We start from the raw sequence: 17,512 nt of genomic DNA on the forward strand, positions 1-17,512 counted from the left end.
CACTTGTAGAACCATTGTCTGCCAACCCTATACATGATCTTGGGTACACTCTCTGCTGCATAGACATACCTAATAGTTCAGCCTGTCTACCCATCAGACATTAATATTGTTATTCTTGCTCTTTTTTGATTGCCATTTGCTTGATGTATCTTTTCCAAGCCTTTGATTTTTAGGCTATTTTTGTCTTTCTCTCTAAGGTATGTCTCCTGTACACAGCATATTGATGGGTAACGTTTTCTTATCTAGTCTGCAACTCTCTATCTCTTGCATAGTGCATTTAATCCATTGATATTCAGTGTAATTATTGACAAGTATGAATTTGTTGCTGTCATTTTGTTATGTGTTTTTTCATGATGTTGCTGATTTCCTTGTTCCATATCATTTTCTGTACTGAGCTCATTTTTTTTATGAATCATGTTATAATTTCTTTTATTGCTATTGTTTTAATATTTGCACTTTTCCTCTTTTTTATTTTGAATCAAAGGTTACCTTCTGATTTTTAATTTTATTCCCAAGTTGAGAACAGTCCATTCCATCTCTTAATTTTCTTGACTTCCTCATCATTTAGAAGTTATGTAACTACACTATTTTTTTCCGTTTTTTGGTTTGTAGTTGTTTTCATTTGCCAATTGATGTCTCTGGTTCCCTGTTTACAATGTTGTAACTTTATTTTACTTTGGCTACTTTGATAACTGGATTGGTTTCTCAGTTATGTCATCATGTGTATTAATCATCAGTTGTTGTTTTCTTGTCTGCATAGTTTCTGCTGAGAAATCTGACCTTAGTCTTATTGGTTGCCTTCATAGGTAACTTTTCAGTTTTCTCATGCTGCTTTCAGGATTCTTTCTTTGTCTTTGGTTTTGGTAAGTTTGATTATGATATGTTTTGGTGATTTTCTTTTGGGGTCAAACCTGTTTGTGGTTTGTTGAACTTTTTGAATGGATATATTCTCATCTATCTTCATATTAGGGAAATTCTCTTCCAATAAATCTTTGACAATTTTCTCTGTGGTTTTATCTGTCACTTCCTGTTGGAATTCCAATTACCGCAGTTTATTTCTCTTGATGGTATCCCACATGAATCTTAGGCTTTCTTCATTTTGTTTTGATCTTTTTCATGACTGGTCTGTTTCCAAAGTAATATTGACATATTTTCCTTCAATCTCACCAGTTCTGTCTTCCATTGATTTGATTCTCTTCCTTTGCCTATTCAATGTGTTATCTATTTCTGAAACATTTCTATTTGTAGATTTTGTAACATTTCTATTTTTTCCATTTATTTGTCAATTTGTTCTTGTATGTTGTTGTTGTTGTTGTTGTTATGTGCTGTCGAGTCAAACCCTACTCACATAGTCCTCCTAAAATTGTTCTAGGGTTTTGTCTGTGTTTACCTTAATTATGTCAATGTTTTCCTTGATCTGTCTCTCAATCCATTGAAGGTACCTAAATATAATTCTCTTGAGTTTCTTATCAGGGAGTTCCAATGCTTCTTCTTCTTCCAGTCATCTGCCTCCCGGGTAGTTGCCTGTGCTGTCCTCACCAAGCAGAACCTACTCTGGGGTTACTAGGATAAAAATGTTGACACTTTAAATAAAAAACAGCCACACTTGTTGTAAATGTTCAAAATGGTTGTGCCCTTAAGACAGCTAAAAGTCCACAGCTCAGTGTGTCTTCTTCCTCAGGGTTGATTTTTGGGGCCTATATTCTGGTCCTTTGTATCTACTACTTTATCTTGCTTCTTTTTGTGTCTGTTTCTGAGACATTGTGATATCATTGTATTTATATTTAATTCGTGATTATATGTTGCTGTAAGGAGCTCTGGTGGTGTAGTGGGTAAGGAATTTGGCTGATAACCAGGAGGTCAGTGGTTCAAACCCACCAATCACTCCACAGAATGAAGATGGGTTTATCTATTTCCATAAAGATTTACAGCCTTAGAAACCCAAAGGGAGTCACTATAATTCAAAATTGACATGATGTTGGGTTTTGGAGTTTAAGAATATTGATGTGATTCACCCAAGATTTTTTTTTGCCTATGTTTTGTTTTGATATATCTGAGTAAGCAGAGTACTATCCTCCTCTATTTGGTAGTTGCCAGCACTTAGGCACTCACCTCCTGTCTTCTGGTGGATGTGATGGAGAATGAGAATGGTTGCACAGATCTCTGTTAACTGTTCATGAAAAGCAGTCAAAGTTGAGTTGGGCTCACATTGGCTGTAATCTATCATTGACCAGTTGGTGTAGAAGAAAGTGGTGGCCTTCACAAAGTAGGTGGGGTAGAAGGAAGTGCAGGTATGGTTGGGTCGTATCTCCCACTCACTTAGACAAAAACAACAATTAAAAAAATAAGTAAAGACAAGAGGATAAAAAACACAAACCTCATACACACATAGGAACAATCACAAAAAAAAAAGAAAAGCAATAAATGAGAAGAAATATTTAAAGACATTACTTTACAAAGATAAAGGAAATATAAATAGAAAAAGAGAAAAAAAAAACAACACAATATCTGGGGAGCAGAAAATAAGAGATAAGAGCAAGAGTAATAATAAAGAAAAAATAAGAGAACTGCAAAAAGAAAAATAATGGATGGGAAGAACAAAAGAAAGAAAAAAGATGGCAACCAGGGAAAGAGAAGTGGGGAAAAAAAAAATTAGAACCCAGAATAGAAAAACAAAGAGTAAAAGTAAAAAGAAAGGTAAAAAAGAGTAATTAAAAAACAAAGCAAAAAAAGAAACAAATCTGGAGGGTGGTGGAGCAGGGCACCCAGATTCAATCAGAGCACACAGACTGGGATGGAATTCTTACCAGTCCAGAAGGTGGAGGTGGAGGATGGCCGGACCTCCTTTCATCAAGAGGGTGTGGGGTATAAGAGTAACAAGGGTAATATTGCACATTTCCAGTCATCTGCCTCCCAGGTAGTTGCCTGTGCTGTCCTCACCAAGCAGAACCTACTCTGGGGTTACTGGGATAAGAATGTTGACACTTTAAATAAAAAACAGCCACACTGGTTGTAAATATTCAAAATGGTTGTGCCCTTAAGACAGCCAAAAGTCCACAGCTCAGTGTGTCTCCTTATTTACTGTTTTCCCTTCTAGTCACCAACCACCAGTGTAGTTGTCTATGCAGTCCTTGGCAAGCAGGGCCCAATTTTTAGGTCACTGCCCAGGTCATAACACCATTTGTAAATATTCAAAGTGGTCATACTGTCAGGACTGTCAACAGTCTGCAGCTCTGTATGTATCTTTATTCACAGTTTTCATTCAGGTTCTTCCACTACTTGGTATTTAATGCATTTCTGTATCCTTCCAAAGTTCAAGGCTCCAGGATTATCTTCTGTATCTGTGTCAATTGGTATCTCTTTTCTTTGTTGAAAAGGGTCTGTGTAGCTTGTCCATCTATTGTGCCATCTTCTCTATTTAGTATTGTCTCAAGATTATTATGTGTTATATCTGAAGTTCTTTAAAAATAAAGAACTCTGGTAGTGTAGTGCCTAAGGCACTTGACTGCTAACCAGAAGGCTGGAGGTTCAAACTCATCAGCCACTCCTTGGAAGGAAGATGGGGCAATCTACTTCTGTAGTGATACTGTCTTGGAAACCCAAGGAGGGGTCACTAGGAGTCGGGTCCTACTGAACAGCACCTAACAACATTATGTTTAAAGATATATTCATGTAAAGTATTTTTCTGTTTTGTTTTGCTTTTAAATTTGACTTAATTGGCTTTGCATTTGTTTTGTAATTAATTCCTATCAGGTTTTTCACTTTTAATTATAAGTCCTATTTTTAAGTTTTTTGACTACAAATAAGTTTTATTTTATTGATTCACTGAAAATGCTTGACCGAAATGTTTCAACAAAAGTTGACTGTAACAGACTTATAAGAAGAGCCAAAATACCCTTTGGAGTAGTTAATTCTCTGGCAATTTGAAAATCACATCAAAACCCTTGTGGTCATAAGAAAATGAGATCTGAAGGAGACAGCTATCTCTTAAGATTACAGAACAGGATCTCATGCAAGTTGCTGAATTTTATGGATTTGTTTTAGTATTTGCCTGTGCCATTGGTAATATTTCACATTGTGCCTAAGAAAATACTACAGGAGAAATAGAGCAAGATAAAAAAAAAAGTCACCAAAAAGCTACTTGACTTCATTCAATGTCTTCTGTGCCTGATATCCCTTTTCTTGATATTTTTAGATAGGTACATAATAGCATTGGCATTCTTTATTCCAAGCTAGATTGATTTATCTTGATTATATGAATTTTTTCTCTAACATTTGTAATCAAGCCACTGTTTTCCTGCAGTACAGAGACTTATGTACCTTTGAGGGAAGGGGCAATCTTAGTCTTTAAAAAGAATAGACTTTACACCTTGAAATTGCCAAGTTATTTCTCTAAATGTGGCCTCACTCTACACTTGCTCCAACCAGAAAGTCACAGAAGCAAAGTGTTTGAGCCATGGAATAGTGAAGCAAGATAGCTATCTATGATATAACAAGAATGGAAGAAAAACACCCATGGAGTAAGTCCATGCAGAAGAAAGCACTCTTCTATTGGTGATCAAGGAATATCTATAGAGATTTATGATCAAAAGGGGAAAATGTGAAAAAGCACTAAAATTTAAACACCTGTCATGACTAAACAACTGACAGGATTAAATCCAAACTTCTTTTGCCCTATATCCATTTTCTTCCACTGCTTTTAGAATGTGTGCACCCTACTCCTTGAGTGATCATTCTTACTTAAGACTATGATAGAAAATATTTTGTTCTCAGAAAGAATGCTTATAACTGATGTATGGCAAAGCTATAGTTTATAGTTAAACAAACAATAAGAATGTTCCAAGAAGGGAATGATGAGATTGTTCCCTGGGAAGAAGTTTGTGTACACAATTTACTTGTGCAAAAATCTGTGACAGAAAATATATTAACTGAGATTATGAAAAGTTTTCTTGTGACTCATATGTAACCCCAGCCCTCCTGACTCATGTGCATCCGCCAGCCCTCCTGTATAAAAATCTCTTCTCCCATGTCAGACTTTAGAGCACTTGGTATTTTACCAAGCGTTACCCTGACTACCGCCTTAGAAAATCCTACAATAAAATGCTCCTTACAGGAGTTCTTGTTATTTTTTACTCTTTGACAGTATATATCGCTAGCATAACAATATAAGCTGGCTGACTATTTAGCAATGATTTACCTAAAAGCAAAATTTAAACAAGAATGGTAGAGAAGTCAGGCTGAGACTGGAACACATAGTTACAGTAATTGTAAACAAATAACATCAGGTGTGAGTAGGACTTCACCTGTATCATATGACCACTGTTGTTGTTGTTATTGTTATGTGCCGTTGAGTGGGACCCGACTCATAGCGACCTCTCTCTGGGTTTCCGAGGCAGTAGGTTGCCCAACCTTCCTTCCGAGGAGTGGCTGGTGGGTTTGAACAGCCAGCCTTCTAGTTAGCAGTCAAGTGCCTTAGGTACTACACTACCAGAGCTCCAATATGACCACTAGTGTTATACAGTATGTGTTCTAAAACTGGCCAAAAGGTGGTTTCCACCCCCTGGATGTCACTGGACACATGAACCCAGCTAGAACAATGAGACTAAATTTGGGGACTTTTGTTGATGTCCCAAGGAACAAAGAAGCTTAATTTTGCTTAATTTAAAGTCAAGAGTATGTAAACCTAGAGTTTAGAAAGACTGTACCGTAAAAAGAGCCTGTCTGAGAGTTAATCCAACAGAGAAAATCCGAGTCAGGAAATGGAGGAAAACAGTCCTAATAATCATTTGAATCCCTGGAGCTAGCAGCCATGTCTGAAGTGATAGCTACTCCTGTACTATTCAGAAGCTTGAATCAATCAATTCCTTTTTCATTCTCTTTCTTGTAAACCAATGTGATGTGCGTTTTTGTCACTTGCCACTAAGAGAGACAAGCTGTGGTAGTACAGTGGTTAAACTCTTGGCTGCTAAATGGAAGGTTGGTGGTCTGAACCCACCAACTGCTCTGTGGGAGAAAGATGTGGCAATCTGGTTTCATAAAGATTATTGTTGTTGCAAGGTGCCATAGAGTCAGTTCCAACTCATAGTGATCTTATGTGCAACAGAATGAAATGCTTCTTAGTTCTGGTCTTTCCTCACAATTGTTGATATATTGCAACCACAACAGTAATTTGTGTCAATCCATCTTGTTGAAGGTCTTCCTTTTCTTTTTTTCACTGATCCTCTACTTTACCAAACTTGAAGGCCTTTTCCAGAGAGACTGGTCTCTCCTGATAACATGTCAAAGTCCACGAGAAGAAGTCTCACCATCACAGCATTAGAAATCCTACTCTGTCCTATAGGTTCATTATGAATCAGCATTCACTAGATGGCAATGGGTTCTGTGGGCCACTAAGAGTTTCAATTCAAGAAAGTTATAACCAAGTTCTCTTCCCAGTGATTTTTAATCTCATCTGAAAAATTATAGATTATTAAGGACCATGACCATTTATCTTCTTAAGTCCTTGTTTTTCTTGATGTTTAGCAAGCACCTCAAACATATTTTGGGGAAACTATAGCCCAGAACAACTTAAACTTGTATTTCTTAATAAAAAATAAAATTTGTTATTAAATTCTGAGACCAAAACAAGTAAAATGCTTGAAAAGCTAATGGCATTTTCAGTTGCTATAATAAAATGCAATCTTTCATTTTAAAGATCACAGACATATTTAATTATCCAATAAATATGCTACACTGATTTAATCACAATGCTCTACTCACTTCCTCATAATCTCTTTAATCCTACCAGTAAAAAAAAAAAAAAAAAAATTAGGTTTTAGTCAAATTCCATGAGTACCTAGTTTTATATGGTTTGGTTAATATTTAGAACTGAAAGGGAGGACAGTTTCTAAAAGCAAAGTTTTCTAGCACCAATATCTGAAATCCACAATACTAGTTTCTTAATTGGCTTTTCTTTTGCTCTTCCTTCTTTCATTCCCTCATTCCTTTCTTCCTTCCTTCTTTCTACAACAGAATTTTTAAGAAACTACATATTTGGTATACACAGATTAGCAAGACACATCCTCACTGTCTAGTGGAAGAGAGGGGTGAGAAAGTCAGCTATTAGAGTGCTTTCTGTATTCTTACTCTATAAAACTCACTGATTTTTTTTTTTATGTATTTATTTGAAAATTCTCAGCCCTCCAATTTATAGACTGAGTTTTGTATTAGTAATTTGAGCTTGAAACTAGTTTGTATGGCAATATTTGTTTGGTTTTGGTAATTCATAAACACATATATCTAACATTGCCTTGGTAGGTAGGCTAAGGATTACAATAAAACATGAAAGTCCCATTGATATTTTAAGGGGAAATAAGCCTGAAATCCATCATAAATACTATAAAAGAATTATAAGGAAACCAACATTTGTTAAGCACTAGTATGCTCACTACTTCTATGTTTTCTCAATTTATTATTCTTCCCACACTCTGCGAGGATGGCCCATTCTGATCTTTCCCTCCAGGCAAGCACAGTCCTCCACGGCATTTGAAAGGTCAGGGAGAGCTCTCTAAGGAGGCTTGTAGGTTCGAAACCTACAAGTTGCCATGAGAGTGAGCACCTGCCTTTTCCCATTTGAGGACACCTGATTTCTTAGGCCTCTTTCCAAGCAGCAGTCTGGGTAGACTAGGTGGCAAAACATGAGTGTTCAACTCCACAATCTAGTATTTCACTCTGACTCCCACCAAAGGCAGCCTCAAGAAGCTGCAGGTCCTCAGTACCCAGAATCTTTCCCCTTTGCTCAAGAGCAAAATAACCCTTTCCCCACAGACCACTCAACCCACATACTCCAAGGAGATGCTTCCCTTGGAAAAATCAACCACGGGGCACCAGAGGGCCAATATTTGCAAGGAGGAAATGCAAGACACACAGGAGTGCTTAACTATGAGAAGCATGGGGGTGGGGAGTGGGGTACTGGGCAGGGAGGGAAGGAGAGTGGGTTAGGGTTGGGGATGGTAATTGGGAAGGGAAACCAAATGCACATGAGGTGTTGAATGTAAAACAAACTCTGCTCTGTAAATTTGCCCTAAAGCACAATTAAAACAAAACAAAACATAAAACCCTTTCCAACATAAATCATATTTTCTCTGCATAATTTTTTGTCTTTAAACTACTCTCTTCTAGACTCCATCACAGATGATTCCTAGGATAGCACTAATTCAATTACAGTGATTTCCCCTCCCCCCATTATAATGTCATCATATTAAAGTTAAGAGGCCTGATATCAAGTATAATACAGTTTTCACCAAGACCTTAATTTCTACCTGGGCAGGGTCCTACATTGCTCCTGAGATGTCTCATCATGTGGTTTAAGGAATGAAAATCATACCACAGTCCTGCCTACTTTCTTTCCTAGTTTTGTATCTCTTCCTCTGTTCTGGCTGATCAATGTTGTTCCTCTCCTTTACTAGGTCAACTTCTGTTTCTACTAGTTAACTATAGTTACCCTTCTATCTTGTAGATGACTTCTCTGATCTCTTTCAATAACTACCATTTTGTAAATGAGGACAATGAAATTCAGAGAATTTAATTACATTTCTAGTAACACTAGGGCAAACATTTGAATTCAGAAGTATATTATTTCAAAACCCATATGCTTTACTAAATATTTTTGGCTCTTTTCACGATTGCTTCATTTGCGATTGATTTATAAAATTAAATTGCAATGGGATGGATTTTTGATTATTTAACATTAATCATTTCTTATGACCAATTATTCTGCTGTTGAATATTTCCTACAACACATAAATAATATGTGTATGTTCATGCATAATATTTTTCATTGTTATTATTTCATCTATAGACTTCCTGCCATTGATTTGTGTTCTCTCTAGCTTTTTAGTAAGAATCAATCATTTCATAAAGCTTGCAATTTTTAAGAAAATTATATGACTTTTACATAAAGATCTAGTAGAAGAATACTTTGTTCCCCAGTAAAGAAAAATCAAGTGATAAATAATACAGAAGACTAACTCTAATTTCTTAAAAAAAAAAAAAAAAACTTCTGCCCTTGGTCAGTTTGTATGATCTTATTGGCATTGGTATGTGTAAATACAACTATTAATGAAGTTCCTGTCCCAGGTTCAAGTGGCCAATAACTATAGTAAGACCTGGAAGCTGAAAATATTTCCAAGGTTGTCTATATTTTGAAGTTTGATTTGCAGTTTATTTTCCACAAAGTTCTTATTTTGGTGAGCAAGATTTTATTTTATTTGAGGGATATTAGCACAACGTTCTCCAGCACTCATCTGACGGTTTGTCGTGTTGTGGTGGCTTATGTGTTGCTGTGAGGCTGAAGGCTATGCCACCGGTATTTCAAATACTGGCAGAGTCACCCACAGTGAACAGGTTTCAGCAGGGCTTCCAAACTAAGACAGACTTGGTAGAAGGAAGGGACCATCCACTTTTCAAAGAATTAGAGAAGCTCAATATCTTCAGCCAAAACAAGACCAAGAGCTGACTGTGGAACAGACCATCAACTGTTCACATACAAGTTCAAGTTGAAGCTGAAGATAATTAAAACAAGACCATAACAGCCAAAATATGACCTTGAATATATCCCACATCATTAAAGTTGACTCTACTTTGAGGAGACAGCTCTTCTCCATTTGTATTTTAAGTGCCATCTGACCTGAGGGGCTCATCTTCTGGTACTATATCAGACAATATTTCAGGGCTATTCATCCAGTTTTCCAATAATATATCAGACAGTGTTTCACTGCTATTCGTAAGATTTTCATTGGCCAATTCTTTGGGAAGTGGATGGCCCCTCCTTTCTTCCAAGTCTGTCTTAGTCTGAAAACTCCGCTGAAACCTGTCCACCATGGGTGACCCTGCAGGTATTTGAAATACTGGCAACATAGCCTCCAGGCTCACAGCAACACAAAGCCACATAGTATGACAAACTGACAGACAACTGGTGGAGGCAGCAGAGAAGAAGGTAAAAAACAAAACAAAAAAATAATAAATAAAGACTGAGCATTCAGGAATCTAAATTCTCTAGGTCTGATTGATTCATGCTTCAAGATAAATCTTTTGCCACACATTCATGAATCTTGACCATGGCACTTTTGTGTTCAGACAAAAAATAATATTGTGTATTTTGTCTTCCCAAACAGACTGGTGGATTTTACCTAGTTAAGATGGCAAAGAAGGAAAACTTAGCATTCATTATTTCCTTATTCATTACAACAAATATTTATTAACTTCTTAGATCCTTTTGAAAGTTCAGAATTTTTTTAAAGTTTTAAAATTATATATACAGAGACGTCTGTTCTGAGCAGGATTTCTCAGGCCAATATTTTAAACAAATAGAAAATACTACAGAAGTCATATTGTCAAAAGCATCAGAGCACTGTGAAAGCAATGAAGAATAAATTACCTAAAATTTCAGTAAAGGAGCAACATTCAGAGTTTATCTAGTTATTGTCAGCATTTTTTTCCTCAAAGCATTAAGCAGATTTGGGAATTTATTGAAGATTGGGTTTGTCCTAGGTAGAGGGACTCTGATTGAAAAAAAAGAGAAACTCACAAACCTTTTATTAATCAAGTGGAGTATTGGAAACTTGAAAAGCTTCAAATGCATGACTGATTATCCCCATAGTACCAAAATTGCCCACAGCCTTACAGAGCTTAGAAAGTCAAGACCCATCAGGAAAAAGCCTGCTTTAATCATATAGCCAGTCTCCCTCCGAAGACATTTGTCAAATCTTTAAGTTGCTGGAGGCAGAAGACCAAAACATAAGCTAAAAATTTCTGAAGGGCAGATGTGTATTCTCTTTCAATCTTTTAGGACTAAGGAGGCCACCATGTTTGCAATGAAAGGCCTCTGTAGCCACACCCCAGGAATATGCTTACACTAGAGGTAGATTGATTCTTACTAAAATCTTGTTGTTGTTGTTAATTCAGCTCAATTTCTGATTGGTTTGAAGTGATTAGGCCCCAAAGAGAGGAGAGGGGAATTTTTTTTTTAAGTGGAATATGACAATATCTAGAACTTCCATAGGTCTTTTATATCCATCTTACCCATTATCAAGAGGTACTAGACATGTGAAGAGACAGGTCACACTAACAATAATCAAGATTTAAAAGTAAGCTATAAAAGCAAATAAATGATCCACATAATTGAAGTTAGCAGGTAAGAATTTTAAAGTAACTGTAATTGGGGTCTTCTGGGTGCTGCAGGCAAAGACAGGTGTCTAGCATTGCCTCCCAATATTTCCTCTACAAATTATTTAAATGAACAATAAAGGATATGTAAGTCTATATAAAACCATGCTCTCAGCATAACATGAAGGCTGAAAATACCAAAACTTTAAAATGATCATGACTAAAAAGAGAAAAATCACCAAATCTCAGTGCATGATTTCTCACACTCCTACTCAACCCTTGTACTGCCACAGATTTTGTGGTAAGCATGAACAGATTGAGAAAAACTCCAGGAAAGTGAAAAAAGGAAAGCTAGCAGAAGGTCCCAAGATTCATCTAAAATATATCAAAAGCATAAATTTGAAAATATTATAATAGTATCCAGGCAGAGGACAGCGTGGACTATGGGGAAGAAACTTTGAAGTATATTTTAAATGGTTAGCAGTGATTTAAAGGACATTGCTGGAAAAACATTGTTACAGGGGAGAAAATCAGGCAAAAGGGAGAAACACCCTGTGATGATTAATATTATACATCAATTTGACTAGGCTGTGATTCTCAGTGGTTCTGCAGACATTATGTAATCACTTCCATTTTTTTGATCTGCTGTTGCAGCCAATCAGTTGAAAGAGGAATTTCCTTTGGGATGTGGCCTACCACCAGTATATAAATAGATGTTCTGGGAAATCTCACTCTTGTTCTCAACTCTGAACATTTGTTGCCTAACTCCCAGTTCTTGGGTCATAAGCTTATCTCTGGCCTATCTCCTCACATGCAGATTTTGGATTTGTCAACCCCTACAAACCTATGAGCTGACAGAACTCTTCAGCCTGCTGCCTGACACACCAATTTGAGACTTGCCAGTTCCACAAGTATGGAGCCATTGCCTTGAAATAGAATTCTTTCTGTATATATTTATATATTCTTCACTGGTTTTGTTCCTCTAGAGAACCCAGGTTAAAACATTCCAATGAAAAACTCCTGAAGCACAAGAAATCCATAAGTCTATACTCCAGATAGAATATATACACTGACTCAAGTATTTAAGGATATGAAAAAAAAAGCCCTTGAACTAGAAATTCAAAAAGTAAGAACAGAAATGGATAAAAACTGGAAGAAGTAAAAAGAGTGGCAATTGAACTCAGGAAAACAATGAAAGAAAAAGACAAAATTATCTGGGAATTGAAAATAAATTATAAGGTGCTCAAGGGAGAATAGACACATACAAACAATAGGTGTAGGAAAATAAGAATATAAAGTAAAAAGAAAGTTAATAGGTTGGAGAGAAAGTAATGGAAATGATTTAAAAAAAAGGAGGGGGCAAAAAAAGAAAGAAAAATAAAGGTCAATATTCTCTTGAGTGTCAATACAAAAAACATGAAATAAATACTTGCAAACAGAATCTAACACTATATTATGAAATACACAGTGACCAAGTGAAATTTATTCCAGGAATTCAGGTTTGTTTAATATTAGAAAATTCATTAATATTTACTATATCAATTGTAAGGAGTTCTGGTGGCATAGTGCCTAAGGCATTTGACTGCTAACCAGAGGTTGGCAGTTCAAAACCACCAGCCACTCCGTGGAAGAAAGACTGGGCAATCTACTTCTGTAAAGATTTATTGCCTCAGAAACCCAAAGGAGGTCACTATGAATTGGAATCAACTCAATGGCAGTGAGTTTGGTTTTTCTGGATATCAATTGTACTAAAGAAAAATACCACTTAATTATCTCCATGGACACTGAAAGCCTTCTGACTAAACACTCATTTATGATTTAAAAAACACCCCAAAATTGAAATTGAAGGATATTTCCTCAATATGATAAAATATATGTGGGTATACACACAACATACACAGCACACACTCATATGCACTTAGTCTTGAAACTAGTACACAAGGTAATGAGCTCCTTAATACAAATACAAACAGCATTTCCACTAATAATATAAATAAGGCAAAGATATCCACTATAACTGCTCCTATTTAACACTACAGTAGAGTTATAAGCCAATGCAATTAGAAAAGAGAAACAAATTAGAGGCATAATAGTGTATAAAAAAGTAGTAAACTATTTCTATAAGCAGATGATAAACTAGTCCACCTAGAAAATCTTAGAACATAGCAGATCAAAATAACATACACAAATCAATAACCTTTGTAGACACACACACACACAATAACCAGTTAGACAATATAATGAGAGTGAAAAATCTCTTTTACAATAGCAACAAAGAATATTGACTTCTTAGGAATAAGTTTAGTAATAACTATACAAACCATATATGAGAAAAAATTGTAAATACTCCTGAAAGACACAAATGAGATTTCAACAAATGGGAAGATATTCTCTGTTCTTGGATAGAATGACTCAATATTACAAAAATTCAGTTATTCCTAAATCAGTCTATCAATTTAATATAATTCCAATAATAGTAATAATAAGAAGAAACTTTTTTAAAGGAGTTCTACAAGTTTATACTTAAGTTCACAGAGACAAATGTGCAAGAATAGCCAGGAAAAAATTGAAAAAGAACTATAAGGGAACCTAGCCCCACCAGGCATTAAGCCATACTCTAAAGTTCTATAATTAAAACAGTGTGGTACTGGAGGATACATTAGGCAATTAAGGTTGTAGAATGGAATAAAAAGCCCAGAAATATATATATATATATATATATATATATATATATATATATATATAAATTTAAAATGGTCTTTTAAATAAATGGTACTGGAACAATTGAGTACCTATTTAAAAAAAGATAAAATTAAATCCATATCCATACCACATACAAGAATGAACTTGAAATGGATTAAAAATCTAAATGTAACGTATGAAACCATAGAAGTACTAAAGATAACATGGATAAATTCCTCTTTACCCATGGCATAAAGAAAGACTTTCCAACTAAGACTCAAAATCAAGAGACAGGAAAAGAAAATATTGATAAGTTGGACAAAATAAATAAATAAAGGAGCTATGGGGGCATAGCATTTAAGGCATTTGACTGCTAACCAGAAGACTGGCAGTTCAAACCCACCAGCCACTCCTCAGAAGGAAGATTGGGCAATGTACTTCCATAGTGATACCGCCTCAGAAACCTAAGAAGCAGTTGCTATGAGTCAAATCGACTCAATGGCAGTGAGTTTGGTTTGGTTTTATATAAAAAAATAAAAGAAACTCACAGGACAAAAAACACCTTAACAAAGTCAAAGACAACTGACAAACTGGGAGAAAATATCACTACACATAACACAAGCAAGAAGCTAATATTTCTACTATATAAGAACTTCAAAAAATTGAGGAATAAAGGATCAAAAGCCCAATAGGAACACGGGGGAAAAGACTAGAACAGATAACTGACAAAAAAAAAAAAAAAAAAAAATTAAATGGCTTTCAGTATGAGAAAAAAATGTTCCAAAGCTGAACATTCAAGAATTGGAAATTAAAACAATAATGACATACAATTTTCATCTATTGTTGTTTCGTCAAGTGCCATCCAGTTGCTTCTGATTCATAGTGACCCTACTAAGTACCAAGAGAATGAAACACTGCCTGGTCCTGTGCCATCCTCATGATTGTTGCTATTGTTTCAGCCACTGTGTCAATCCATCTGATTGAAGGTCTTCCTCTTTTTCACTCACCCTCTAATTTACCAATCACGATGTCTTTCTCTAGGGACTGGTCCCCCCTGATAACATGTCCCAAGTGCAGAATGAAATCTTACCATCCTCCCTTCCAAGGAGCATTCTGGCTGTACTCCTTACAAGATAGATTTATTTGTTCTTCTGGAAGTCCATGATATATTTAACATTCTTAGCCAACACCAAATTTCAAAGGCATTAATTCTTCTTTGGTCTTCCTTATTCCCTGTCTAGCTTTCACATGCATATGAGATGATTGAAAATGAAAATACCGTGGTATGGGTGAGGCCCAACTTAACCCTCAAAGTGACATCTTTGCTTTTTAACTTTAAAGAGGTCTTTTGCAGTGGATTTGCCCAATGAAATATGTATTTGATTTCTTGACTGCTGCCTCCGTGACTATTGATTATGGATAAAAAAGTAAAATGAAATCCTTGACAAGTTCAATCTTTTCTCCATTTATCATGATGCTGCTTATAGGTTCCATTGTGAGGATTTTTGTTTCCTTTATGTTGAGGTGTAATCCATACCGAAGGCTTGTTGTTTTGTTTTTTTAATTTTTAATTTTTTTTTGCATTCCTTCCCTTCACCTCCCACCCCTGGAAACCAACAAAGGAAGTTTCCTTCCATGTATAAATGTTTCCTTGATTTTTTACAATAACGAAGTAATAACAATATTGGTCTTTCTGTGACTGGTTTATTTCACTCAGCATAATGTCCTTCCAAGTTCATCCACGTTATCAGTGTTTGCATATTCTATATTATTCTTTAGGGTTGCATAGTATTCCATTGTGTGTATGCACTACAGTTTGTTTACCCATTCTTCTGTTGATGGGCATTTAGGTTCTTTCCATCTTTTTTCTATTGTAAATAGTGCTGTGATGAACATGCGTGTGCATATATCTGTTCTTGTCTTGCTTCTCAGTTCTTTAGGATATATACACTTAGTAAAGGGATTGCTGAATCAAATGGTATTTCTAATTACAACTTTTTAAGAAATGGCTTTACTGCTTTCCACAGTGGTTGTACCATTTGACAGTCCCACCAGCAGTGCATGAGAGTCTGATCTTTCCACATACTCGCCAGCATTTGTGATTTTCTGTCTTGTTGAGCTTTGCTATTAGTGCTGGGCTAGATGGTAACTCATTTTTGCTTTGATTTGCATCTCTCTAATGGCTAATGATTGAGAACATTTCTTCATGTGTTTGTTGGCCACCTTAATATCCTCTTTGGTGAAGTGTCTATTCATGCTTTCTGCCCATTTTTTAATTGGATTATTTCTTTTTGTTGTTGAGGTGTTGGAGTTTTTTAAAATTTTAAAAATAAGTCCCTTGTCAGATATGTTGTTGCTGAATATTTTTTCCCAATCTGGAGGTTCTCTTTTGAGTCTTTTGGAAAAGTCTTTTGAAGTGCATAAAAATTTAATTTTTACAAGGTCCCATTCATCTAGTTTATCTTCTGCAGTTTGCATATTTTAGGTTATGCTTGACAGTCTATTTATGCCATAAATTAGGGCCTCTATTTTTTCCTTGAGGAACTTTATAGTTTTAGGCTTCACATTTAATACTTTGATCCATCTGGAGTTAGTTTTTGTGTATGGTGCAAGGTATAGATCTCATTTATTTTTTTCTGTAAATGGATATCCAGTTTTGCAAGCACCATTTGTTAAAGAGACCAACTCTTCCCCATGTAATGGATTTCAGTCCTTTGTCAAAAATCAGCTGATCATAGGTCAGTGGATCTATTTCTGGGTGCTTAATTTTTTTCCACTGGTCTATGTGTCTATCATTGCACCAATATGAGGCAGTTTCGACTGCTGTATAGTACGTTTTGAGATCTGGGAGTGTGAGACCTCCTATTTTGTTCTTCCTCTTCAATAATGGTTTGCTAATCCAAGGACGCTTTCCTTTCCATATAAAATTAGTGATTGGTTTTTCCATATCCTTAAAGAATGTTGATGAGATCTGGATTGGGATTGCATTGAATGAATAGATTGCTGTGGGTAGAATTGACATTTCACAAGGTTCAATCTTCCTACCCAGAGCCAGGAAAAGGAGAGAGCACCAGGGACCACAAAAGCGGTAGGATCCAGGTAAGGGGCAGGAAGCAGGCAGGACACAACCCCCAGAGCCAGGAAAGGGAGGGAGTGCCGGGGACTACAAAAGGCAGGATCCAGGTAGGAACTGGGTAAGGGGAGGGCAGAGAGGTTTCCAACAGCTAAGGGAGACAAACTTATCTGTCACTTTGTCATCCTGTGGGGCTTGCACATTGCTGCGAGGCTTGAGGCTGTGACACTGCCAGCAGGGTTGCACATGGTGAACAGGTTTCAACACAGCTTACAGATGAGACAGACTAGGAAGAAGGAAGAGGCCATCCATATCTCAAACAATTGGCCAGAGAAAACCTTATGAATAGAAACACTGTCTGATACATTACTGGGCAACTTTATGAATAGCCTGGAAACATTGTCTGACACAGTGCAGGAAGATGAAACCCGTGGGTCGGAAGGCACTCAAAATAAGACTGAGAATGAGCTGCCTCATCAGAGTAGAACCAACCTTAATGATATGGATAAAGTAAATCTCTTGGGACCTCCGTGTGCTAACATGGCATGACTCAAATGGAGGAGAAAGACATGCAAACTTCCATTAATAATTGGAACATGGAATGTATGAAGT

The sequence above is a fragment of the Orycteropus afer genome, unplaced genomic scaffold (genome assembly GCF_000298275.1).
Source record: "Orycteropus afer afer isolate SDZICR_OR568_19922 unplaced genomic scaffold, OryAfe1.0 scaffold00350, whole genome shotgun sequence".
In the NCBI taxonomy this organism is placed as follows: domain Eukaryota; kingdom Metazoa; phylum Chordata; class Mammalia; order Tubulidentata; family Orycteropodidae; genus Orycteropus; species Orycteropus afer.